The sequence below is a fragment of the Arvicanthis niloticus genome, chromosome 8 (assembly GCF_011762505.2).
Source record: "Arvicanthis niloticus isolate mArvNil1 chromosome 8, mArvNil1.pat.X, whole genome shotgun sequence".
Taxonomy (NCBI): Eukaryota; Metazoa; Chordata; class Mammalia; order Rodentia; family Muridae; genus Arvicanthis; species Arvicanthis niloticus.
In genome coordinates, this window is record NC_047665.1 from 86,875,819 (window position 1) to 86,887,897 (window position 12,079).

Consider the following 12,079-nt stretch of genomic DNA (forward strand, 5'->3'; position numbering starts at 1 on the left):
GAAGAAAACAGCATTTCTCTGTCCTCCACCTCTGTAAAAGTTTGAGAATATAACACAGAGGGAGAGGAGAAAGGAAAGGACGAGCTAGAGGGGGGTGGGGGTGGCTGCTGAGCTGTTAAGAGAAGCTACTGCACAGGTAAAGGACCCGGTTCAGTCCCTAGCATGTGCATCACAACTACCTGGGACCCTTCGGTCTGGTGCCTTCTGGCCTGGATAGGCTCCTGTATGCTTGTGCTGTGTGTGAACTCATAAAAAAGCACACATACATTTTTTTAAAATAATTTTTTTTAAAGAGAGAAGGGAGCAAAGAGGATTTATATGACCGCCAGGAAGTCTGCAGCACGGTTGGTTTTCAGGGTCTGGAAGGAAGAGAAGGAAGCAGGAGGGAACTTCACTGTGGGTGGGCAGCCATGAGGAACCTCACGGATGTCACCTGGGTACTGTTTTCAGCAGTTCTGATATCTCTTACTATTTCAATTATACTTGTTTGTGTCTGGGGAGAGGCAGGGTCGCAAACACACGTGACAGTTGTGTGGATGTCAGAGGAGAACTTTCAGGAGTCGGTGGTTCTGCCAAATGGCTTCTGGGTCTCAAACTCAGGGCCTAAGGCTGGCGGCAAGCCCCTCTACCCACTGAGCCCTCTCGTCAGCTCCTTTCCTGGTGGCAACTCAGCATGTGGACAAGGGAGACCAAAGAAAGTCCTGTGCACAGCAGTGAGAGGTCCAGGAGATCAGTCTCCCCGTGCAGCGCCTCTCACTGGGGTGGGGTGATCTCTGCCATGAAGGGTTACGGCCCTCACTCTCAGGTCAAGGTCTGAGGCCGGGAAGCTGCTGGGCCTCAGGATCAGGTGCGTTTGCCGGTTGTTATCTATAGGATGGGACTTTGGACGTGTATTGAGCAGTACGCCCTGCAGCACCTGGATCAACTAGGGGCCAGTTTTAAGCTTGCTGACTTGTTTGTTTTTTCAGTGTTAGGGCTTGAACCCAGGGTCTGTTGCGCTCTAAATATGTGCTCTATCCATGAGCTACACCGTCAACCCCCAGAATGAGCCTGCCTGCCTGCCTGCCTTCTTTCCTTCCTTTTTTTTTTTTTTAAATGTTTTTCGAGACAGGGTTTCTTTGTGTAACTCTGGCTGGCCTCAAACTCAGAGATCTGCCTGTCTCTGCCTCCAGAGGCATGTGCCACCCCTGCCTGTCTCCCAGTGTGTGTGTTTGTGTGTTGGGGTCAGTGTGTCACGGCCTATGTGTGGATAGAGGTCAGAGGACAATTTGTAGGCGTTGGCTTACTCTTTCTACTACGTGGGTCCCAGAGATAAGACTCGGATCATCAGGATTAGCTGCAAGCCCCTTTACCACAGAGCCAACTCACCCACCCTTCCCAGTCTCTCTCTTCTTATGTCCATGTGTGTCTGCAGACACATGTATGTGACGTCAGAGCTCAGGCTCAGATGTGATTCCTCGGGAATGGTCTACAGTGCTTTCTGAGATGCTATCTACTAGGACCTGGAGCTAATTGATTAGGCTGGAGTGTCTGGCCAGTATGCCTCAGGGTCCTCCCTCGTATTTCCCTCAACTAGGATTACAACTGTGCAGCCATGCCTGTGTGTTTATTTTGGTGCTGGAATCAAATGCAGGTTTCCTTGCTTGTGCAGCAAGCATTTTACTGACTGAGCGTCTCACACCTTTGTGGGTTTTCCCGTATGCCTAGACTATCCTGGAACTGTCTCAGTAGACTGGCCTTGAACTCACCTGCCTTTGCCTCCTGAGTGCTAGGATTAAAGGGTATGCCAACACCACCCTGCCGGCGTAAATACGGTGGAAAGTGACTGATGAGGTTAGCGCAGGATGTCAAATTGAGGTCTCACAGAAAAGCACCCAAACACACTTGCAAGCATCTGGGCACCTCTGCACGCACACCATATGTGTGTACATATGCAAAAATGAGAAAGGAAACCCTAGTTGTGAGTCATGCAGTGGTGGTGCACACCTTTAATCAGGGCATGAGGGAGGCAGAGCCTGGTAGGTCTCTGAGTCAGAGGCCAGCCTGGTTGACAGAGTGAATTTTTGGACAGCTAGGGCTACACAGAGAAATCCTGTCTTGGAAAAAAAAATTTGACCAACCCAGTTGGTCCCACTGCAGGAAAGAGTTGCCCTCAGGTAGGGCAGTGCGGGAGCTCTAGGCAAAGCCCCAGTCTCAACCCCAGCATAGCCATAAATAAATGAATTCATCAGCCAGCATGGGAGGGGCGGGTGGATGGGGGTCAAACGGAAACCTCAAAGTTCATGAGAGAGATTGGTACCTCAGGTCAACAGGCTTGGCTAGAGACAGGCATGCATCAGGGAATGCTAGGCAAAAGGCATTGGCTATCATCCAGGGGAGAGGTTGTGGTGATTCAGGTTCTGCGAGTGTGGGTGGGCACATACTGCAGAAGACTACAGTGAGCCGATTGGAGGAGCGAAGCCAGCGATAGATGGTTAACAAGTTCCGATGTTTCTCTCTCCCTCCCTCTCACTATGCTGGAGCTAAAATCCAAAGCCTTCTGTTTTTGTTTTTTCGAGACAGGGTTTCTCTGTATAGCCCTGGCTGTCCTGGAACTCACTCTGTAGACCAGGCTGGCCTCGAACTCAAAAATCCGCCTGCCTCTGCCTCCCAAGTGCTGGGATCAAAGGCGTGTGCCACCACTGCCAGGCAAATCCAAAGTCTTAGTAGGTGCTGTGTAAGCACACTCTCCAGCCACACCTCCAACTCCTCTGGGGGCGGGGCGGGGTTTCAAGGCAGGGGCTCTATTACTGAGCTACCCCTTCAGATCCTCACTGGGGGATTCTTGCAAGGCAGGGGCTTCTACTACAGGTAGCTGAGAGAGATACCTAATGTGGGTGCCTCGCAACACTCCAATCTTTTTTTTTTCTTTTCTTTTCTTTTTTTTTTTTTTTTGACAGGGTCTGAATATGTACGGCCTGGAACTTTTTTTTACATAGAACCTCAAACTCAGAGATCCACTTGCATCTGTCTCCCAAGTACCTGGGTTAGAGGTTGTGCCACCACGACCGGCTCTCGAGAATTCATGGTTTTAAGGATGGCATTCTGATGGGGTCTGCTGAGCAAAGGTTCATTCAGTAACAAAGCAGCAGCAAATTCAGGTGTCTGTGGTCACTTGTCAGTGCCACACTGTCTATGAAGCAAGTTTACACTCACATATGGGGGCCATGCTGAGGGGAACGAAAGGGCTGTCACGGAGGTCACGTGAGCACAGTGCCATCGAAGAGGACTCAGGTTTGGTTTCCAGCACCCATGCGGGGCAGCAAAAGGGAAACCAAAAAAATCAACAAGAAAGGGCAAAATCAAGCTCGTGTAGAGCGGGAAGCTCAGCCCAGAAGACAGTCACGACGGAGGACCACACACGCATCTCTTCCATGACTACGCATCCGGAATGACTATGAAGTCTGTGTGGGCAGGCGCACAGGCCGCCACAGCGCAGTCCAAAGAAACAGGGAATCCGAGCCAGCCAGGTTTACAAACTCTTCAGCTGAGAGGCAAGGCAGGAGGGCTTGCTGGGATCTGAAAGTTTTAACAAGGTCCTTGTTCTCCTTTATAGTCAATGCTGCCGTGGTGTTCTCTGATACCTTGAACAAAACCAGTTTGGGGAGGAAAAAGCCTGTTTCAGCTTACACTTACAGTTCCATCACTGAGGGAGGTTACGGCTGGAATTCAAGGCAGACCTCCAAGCAGAGACCATCAAGGAAAGCAGCTTACTGGTTCAGTCCCCAGTCTCTGCTCAGCCCAGAATTTACTACCTAGGATGGTCCCACCCACAGAGAGTCCTCTTACACCAATTAGCAGTCAAGAAAATTCTCCACAGGGCATGGTGGCAAACACCCTTAATCCAGCACTCAGTATGCAGAGGCCAAGGGCTCTTTGTGAATTAGAGGCTAGCATTACATAAAATGACTCTGTATCAAAAACAAAAAAGGAAACTGCTCCACAGGCCTGCCTATATGGTTAATGTGGTCTAAGGCTGTTCCCTAATTGAGACAACCTCTGATAACTCTGGGCTAAGTTGACAGCTGAGGCTAACTAGGAGATCATTTTTAAAAACATTTTTATATATGGGTTGTAGAGATGGCTAAGGTTAAGAGCACTTGTTGCTCTACCAGAGGACCTGGGTTCAATTCCCAGCACCTACATGGCAGCTCACAACCATCTGTAACTGCAGTTCCTGGGTCCAGAGGTCAAGTCCCCTGCTGACCTCCAAGGGTGCTGCCTGCCTTGGCAAAACCCCCATACACATAAAGATAAATAAACCCTTTTTAAAAATAAAGAATGTCAGACGCACACAGACACACACAAAACAAAAACAGGATGAAGAGATGGCCCGGCCCAGTGGTAAGGACGCTAGTCACCACGGTTCATGTTGCCTGGGTAGCAACATGGTAGAAATCACGACCCCTGAGAGTTGTTCTTCACACACTAAATGTGTTCCCTGACCTAATAAATACAAACTGGCTGGGCAGATGGTTCAGCGGTTGGAAACTGCTGCTCTTGAATAGGGCCTGAGTTAGGTGCCCAGCACCCACACTGGGCAGCTCACCATGCCTGTGACTCCAGCTTCAGGGCGTCCGAGGCAGGCAAGTGTATCCGTATATCCATAGACACACCAAGATGGAAAATAAAGTAAGGATAGGGACCCAGGTGGTGCACGCCTTTAATCCCAGTACTGGAGAGGCAGCAGCTGGCAGGTCTCTGTGAGTTAAAGCCAGTCTGGTCTACACAGCCAGCTTGCAGGACAGCCAAGGCTACATATGTGTGTGACATACCTGTCTCAAAGCAAGTAATCAAAGTAAGGATTAAAAATAAAACAAGCGGGACTGGAGAGATGGCTCAGTGGCTAAGAGCACTGGCTGCTCTCCCAAAGGTCCTGAGTTCAATTCCCAGCAACCACATGGTGGCTCACAACCATCTGTAATGAGATCTGCTGCCCTCTTCTGAAGACAGCTACATAAAATAAATAAAATCTTAAAAAAATAAAACAAACAAGCAAAAAAGATTCTGCTTGCCGCAAGCTCAGTTGTCCCACTATGGTATGTCATGCCCATGCATGCACGTGCACACACACACACACACACACACACACACACACACACACATCCTCCGAACTAACCAACCAAGAAACAAATATGTGGACTTGTGTGACCCGTTGGAGACCAGCTAGCTATTCCATGTGCAGGAATTTCAGCCCTGTCTACCACACCTCTGGTGTCACTTTGGGACTTCTGGGAACAGATCAAATGTCTTCAGGGAGGCATCTTTGAAGGTGTCCTTCCTGCTACATCATGATGCTTGAGGATTGCAATGGCTGTGCAACTGTTAAGAGCACCTGCAGTTCTTACAGACAGGGGTTTGATTGCGGGCATCCACATGGCAGCTCCCAGGCTTTTGTAACTCTACTTCTAGGGATCTATCGCTCTCTTCTGACCTCTTCTGGTACTGCATCTTGTGGTGCGCACACATACATGCAGCCAAGGTACCACAAATAAAAATAAAAATTTAAAAGCCTGGTGCTGGAGAGTTGGCTCACTGGTTAAGAGCCCTTATTCTTCTTGCTAAAGAACCCAGGTTCAATTTCTAGCACCCATACGGAGATTCACCACCTCCTTAAACTCCAGGCACATATGTGGTGCACAGATATACAAGCAGGCAAAACACTCAAACACACACACACACACACACACACACACACACACACACACACACACACATTCACACACAATAAACCTAAAAAAACCCCAAAAGTATATATGCATGCTGAGTGCATTGGATTCTTTCCGTAGCTATTTTAGAATAGCAGCCCAATTCTGTAAGCAGTGTCACATGATGTATCTCACACGGGACACGCTAAGTTCCCTTATCAGCTAATTTGTCCTCCTTCCCGTGTTTCTTCCTGGCCCACAAGTCTCTATGCTCCAAGAAGACGGTGAGCGGTGAGCTTGAAACCCTAATCATCTTCTTTCAGCTCCAGAGTGCTGGGGTGGGGGTGGGGTGGTCATGTTCTGCAGTGCTGGGGATGGAACCCAGGGCTCTGAACCTGATATCAATTGATCACAACCCTCTCAATTTTTTTTTTCCGAGACAGGGTTTCTCTGTATAGGCCTGGCTGTCCTGGAACTCACTCTGTAGACCAGGCTGGCCTCGAACTCAGAAATCCGCCTGCCTCTGCCTCAACCCTCTCAATTTTAAGGGGGTGATTTCAGTCTTGTTTTTTCTTCCCAACGTAGGGGAGAAAAAAGGAGCTTTGGGCTTTTTTTTTTTTTTTTTTTTCCATGGAACCACAGAAGATCCTATTGAATTCAAAGACATTAGAGAAGGCAAAACATAAAACAAAAACAAATGAGACCACAACGTAAATCAATTAATAAATTAATAAAGACTTTGGTTGGCAATAGTGGCACAAGTCTTTAATCCCAGGACTCAGGAGGCAGAGGCAGGTGGATCTCTTTGAGTTCGAGGACAGCTTAGTCTACATTGTGAGGAGCCTTGAGGAGTGGTGAATAATTCTAGGTTCTCTGAAGAAGAATATCAGAGTTCTTATACCACAAAAGATGGTTTTCTGCAGAAACAACAGTGTTGGGGACCAGCAACCTTGACTGATTAAGTGGGAAACGCCGTGAGATCACTCAGGATAAACTCATGGGGGGGGGGGTACATGCCTGTCATCCCAACAGTTAGGAGCAGGAGTTCATGGCCAGCCTGTGCTACATGAAACTGTCTCAAAAATAAAAGGATAAACTAGGTATTACCCTAAAGTAGGATTGACGCCAGGACCAGGAGACTCTCAAGAAAAAGGACCTTAGGGTCCTGTTCAAATCAAATTGAAACAGTCAAATTGAAAACAAGGTCATTAGGAGAACTATAGGAGGCAGAACCCAGCCTTCAGAGCGGCCGCAACCCTCATTGGCTATTTTCTCCGCAACTGACAGCGACCTCAGCCAATAATAGCTTGGAATAGCCTCCGCCTCTCAGATGGTCTGCACCTGCTCCGTTTCCTGATGTTCATGTCGTTCCGCAGGTACCCAGGAGGGGACGCGCGAGGGCTTGTGCTCCCAGTACTGGCTCCTTTCTCAACTGTCTTGGGATCCATCTCATAATAATACGGATTTGACTGATAATGTAGACTATTGGTAATAATCGAGTCAAACACACTATGTCCAGAGTGTAGTCTGTACAAGCTATTGCACTTGTCAGCAAGGGAGTAGATACATCAACTGGTTCCGATTTAAGCTTTGGATAAGCCTGTGTGGTGGAATAAGCGTTTAGGAAGCATAACAGAAGACTCGTAAGTTCAAGGGCATCATCCCAGGGCAGAACGGCTGGGATTATGTGTGACTATTATTTAAGCTTTTTTGATGCAGGGTCTTTCTACATAGATAAGGCTGGATTTGAACTTAAAATCCACTTGCCTCTATCTTCCTAATGTTGGGATTAAAGGCGTGTGCCACCACACTTGCATTCTCCCCTGCCTGCTAAAAAAAAAAAATAAAATAAAATCCAGCTTATTTTATTTTTTTGAGTCTCTCTGTTGCAGAAGATGTCTTGGCAGACGTGACCCTTTTCTTTGAGAGGCTGGTTCATGTGTGGCCCAAGGCTGCTGTCAGTGCACTTGCTGTGCAGTTGACCTGACCACCCTATCTCCGACTCCCTCTTGCCTCCAACTCAGTGCTGGGAAGACAGATGGTGGTCCCCTCACCCGCATTTTTTCCAACATGGTCCTGCAGCTGCATCCTAGAGTGCTTGGTTCCCTTTGCTTGAGGAAAGGTGGGCCTCCTCCCACTCCCAGCAATTCTGAGACAGCTAATGCAGGTAACCCTCACCAGCTTGCTTGGTTTGTGCTCCAATATACCATGTATCAGCATCCTATCAACCCTTTTACACTTGGGGAAACTGAGGCTGGGAGCAACTATGTTCAGCACTTAGGGGTGTGTGTTTGCGTGTGTATCTCCCCACTCAATAACTCCTTGCAGTCTAGAATGATTTGTGGCCTCTTGACTTCCAGCCTAGTAACCTTTCCTCAGCCTGCTAGTCTTTGAAGATCCCCTGGGACAGTGTCTGGGTCTTGTCTTTGCTTCTTGCATAAAGTTCATGATTGTCTGAAAACTTCCATTTTTCCAGGTTTGCTTTTCCACCCAGGGTCCAAGCTGGTTCCTCATGCTCTAGGACTATTTCCTGGGAACTGTTCCTGGCACCATCAGTCAGGTAATCTGTCTCCTCCAAAACCTGTTCTTAATGTCACTTGGTTCCAGAGTCATCCAGTGTAGAGCCCAGTAGTCACTGGACTGAGAGTCACCTCACAGAAAGGATGCATACAGGAATAGGGTTGAATGCCTGTCATCCCAGCACTGAGTTGGAGGCAGGAGGTTAAAGGTTGAAGGTCAGCCTCCACCACACATCAGATTTACAGCCAGGCTGGGCTGCAAGTGAGCCTGAAACTAAAAACACAGCAAAAAAAGGGAAGACATCTCAGACATGTCTTTGCTTTCAGCACTAGCGAGAACGGTAGATGACTTTCAGGCCACCCTGGTCTGCGCTGTTCTAGGCCAGAAAGGCTTCATAGTTCTACTAAAGCGTGTGTGTGTGTGTGTGTGTGTGTGTGTGTGTGTGTGTGTCAGAGGTTTTACTGGGTTCTAGGGCACTCTCAATCTTGTATGCTGTTACACATATTTGGCATGCTGTGCTAGGACTCGGTCCAGGAAATGCAAGCTTTCCCACTCAGCCATGCTCCTCCTCTTCCTGTCCCATAGATGGGACAACTGAAGCTCAGGGACATTACTTTTGTTGTTTTGGATTTTTGTTGTTGTTCTTATTGTTTCCAGACAGGGTTTCTCTGTGTAGCCCTGGCTGTCCTGGAACTCACTCTATAGACCAGGCTGGCCTCAATCGAGAAATCACTTTTCTGAGGCAGGGTTTTACTATGTAACTCTAGGTGATCTAAAACTTGCCCAAACAAGACCAACCAGGCTGGCCTTGAACTCCTAAAGTCTTTGTTTATTGTGATGCTGGGGTAGAACAGAAGCCAGGTAGGAGAGACTGAACTGCCAAGCCGCCTCTCATAGAGCTCCAGGCAGCTCTTCCTTGAGTCATATTCCTAACCTCGCAGGGTAGTCCAGTCACTGCCTGTACTGCGGAGCAGTGGGCCAGCCCAGTCTAATGCCTTTCTTGTTTCTCCTCTTTTTGTGTTTGTTTTCTTTTAGGGTTTCTCTGTGTAGCCTTGGCTGTCCTAGAACTCGCTCACATAGACCAGGCTAGCCTCTGCTGCCTGAGTGCTGGGATTAAAGGCCTGAGCCACCACCTTCCTTTCTTTTTTCTCTTTTCTCTTTTCTTTTCTTTTCTTTTCCAGACAAAGGTTCTTGATGTAATTCTTTAGAACAGGGTCTTACTATGTAGACCAGCTTGGCCTGGAACTCACTATGTAGACCAGGATGGCCCTGATCCACTTCATCTACCTTTGTCTACTGAGTATTAGGATTAAGGGAGTGAGCCACCATGCCTGGTTCTATCCCCCTTTCTTTCTCCTTTTTTTTTTAAATTTTTTAAATTTTTTTATTTTTTTATTTTTTTTTTTAGACAGGGTGTCTCTGTATAGCCTTTGCTGGATGGCCTCAAACTCAGGATATGCCTGTCCCTTCTGGGACTAAAGACATGTGCCATCACCCACCACTCCATTATAACTCCTTCCATTAGACCGCCTTCATGCTGTAGCTAGGAGTCTGCAGGTCAAGTCCCTTGCTGCCAAGCCTGCTGACTGATTCTATCCCAGGATTCACATGGAGGAAGGAGACACCCAACTTCTAAATGTTGTTCATATACCACGGTGTGTAAACCCTTCAGTCACCACTCACCCCACACTAAATAAAGGTAATGTAAAAACCTTTTAAATAAGAACCCAAATCTATGTTCAGTGTGGTGGTACACAGCTTCAGTCCCAGAGCAGACGCAGAGGAAATCTCTGGGTTTGAAAGGAGCCTGTTTTACATATGAGGTCCAGGCTAGCCAGAGAGATGGCTCAGCGGTTAAGAACAGTTGCTGCTCTTGCAGAGGACCTGGGCTCAGTTCCCAGCACCCACTAACAGCGCATAACTATCTGTAACTCCCGTTCCAGAGGTTCCAACGCCCTCTGCTGGTTCTCCTCTGCACTGCACTCACACTAGATACAGGGACATGCATGCATCTGGGCACACCGTCAAGAACATAAAAATACAAATAAATGAATCTTTAGAAAACAATTGTATACATAAAAATCAGTTTTAAAAAAAGAGATTAAGCAGGGTCTCTGTGGGTTTGAGGACAGCCTGATCTACATAGAGTTTCCCAGGACAGCCGGAGCAGTGTAAGAGAGGTCCTATCTCAAAACAAACCAAGCAGACAAACAGAAGTTCCCTATGTTGGTGAGATGGCTCGTGTGTGAGAAGGACTCACCTCCTAAGCCAAGTAAGGGCAGGAGAGAATTCCCTCCAGAGCTGCCCTCTGTCCTCTAAACAAGCTTCACTGCATGACGTGTGCCCCCATTACATACAGCCAACTGTAAAAGAAAAACTTCTTCCTAATTAATGCCAGCTGTGTTTTTAAAAGCGTGTAGGACTGCCTGCTTAGGGGCTATGGACACATATGTCGCTTGGGTATTGGGCTATTTCTGGTCAGCAGAGCACTTGCCTAGCACGCAGTAAGTCCTGGGATCCAGCCCCAGCTCTGTATAGACTCAGTGTGGAGATCCAGGCCTATCATCCTAGCACTTGGTAGAGGCAGGAGGATCATGCATTCAAGATTGTTCTGAACTAAAAACCTTGAACGGGGTGTGTGGGGGGGTGGGGGGTGGGGGTGGAAAGTCCAGATACCAGTTCAAGTCACAGATCCTATAGAGTGAGACTGAAAGAGTTAAAAATTTTTAAACCTTCCACAGATGGAGTCAAGAGTGCAGATCAGCTTGTTCTGCGCTCTGGGTCCTAGGAAACTAGCTATCCACAAGACAAAATAGATAAGCTAGGAGTTCAGAGCTGGGAGTTCAGGACAGCGTGACCAAGCGCTATGGGTACCAGGAACTAAAAACTAACCATAAGATAGATTGAATAGGGTTTGAGCTGAGAGTTCAAGTAGGTGCCTGTGCACCCTGGATACCAGGAACTTGGCTGATTACGTATAGGCTCTTAGAGAATAGCCTGTTCTTTGTACCCTGTCACAAACTGAATAATGGGCTGGGACTTTCCACAGGTGCTCTCCAATAGCCCTCCTTTACTCCCCCTGGGTTGTGGTTTCCCCCCTGAGTTGTGGTTTTGGGCTTTAAATTCTCTCTGTCTCCAAAGCCCCGGGACCAGACCCCATTGCCTGGGCGTGGGTCATGGGTCTTGACCTCAGTATACTGATTAAAATATGCTGATTACATCAAGTTTGGTGTCTTGCAGTTAATGGGTGACTGCGAATTCCCGAGGCTTGGGTGAGGTCCTCCATTTGTGGGGGCCTTACAAGACCATGTCTCAACATTCAACATGAGTGAATGAATAACAGCCAGGCATGGTGGCACACACCTGCAATTCCAGAGTTTGAGGCCAGCCTCAGCTCATAGCAAGCTTGAGGCCAGCACAGCACAAGTTTGAGTAACTTAAGACCCAGGTTTATGAGAATAGGGACAGGTGGTAGCTCAGGTAAAGGTGCTTTGTCGCCTGTGTTGACAATCTGAGCCTAATTCACTGGGTTCACATGGTAAAAGGGAACTACATCTCTCAAGTTCTCCTCCATGTGTGCCCTGAACCCCAAAATAAAACATTTTAACATGTAGAAAAAAAAAAAAAAAAACCTCAAAAAACAAAACCAAAATCTCAGGAAACAAATAAATGAAGTCGTATCAGCCGTCAGCCGGAAGCACCAGTGACAGCCTCGCTTTAATTAGGGACAAGACTGGAGGACTGATTGTCAATCCACAGACCGATTGATCAGCTGTCAGTGTGGACAACATGTGGCAGCTCATAGGGTCCAGCACCCACCCTGGCAGAAGGACCCCTATCTGAGGGTCAGGGGTCTGGCCAGCTCGTACCCC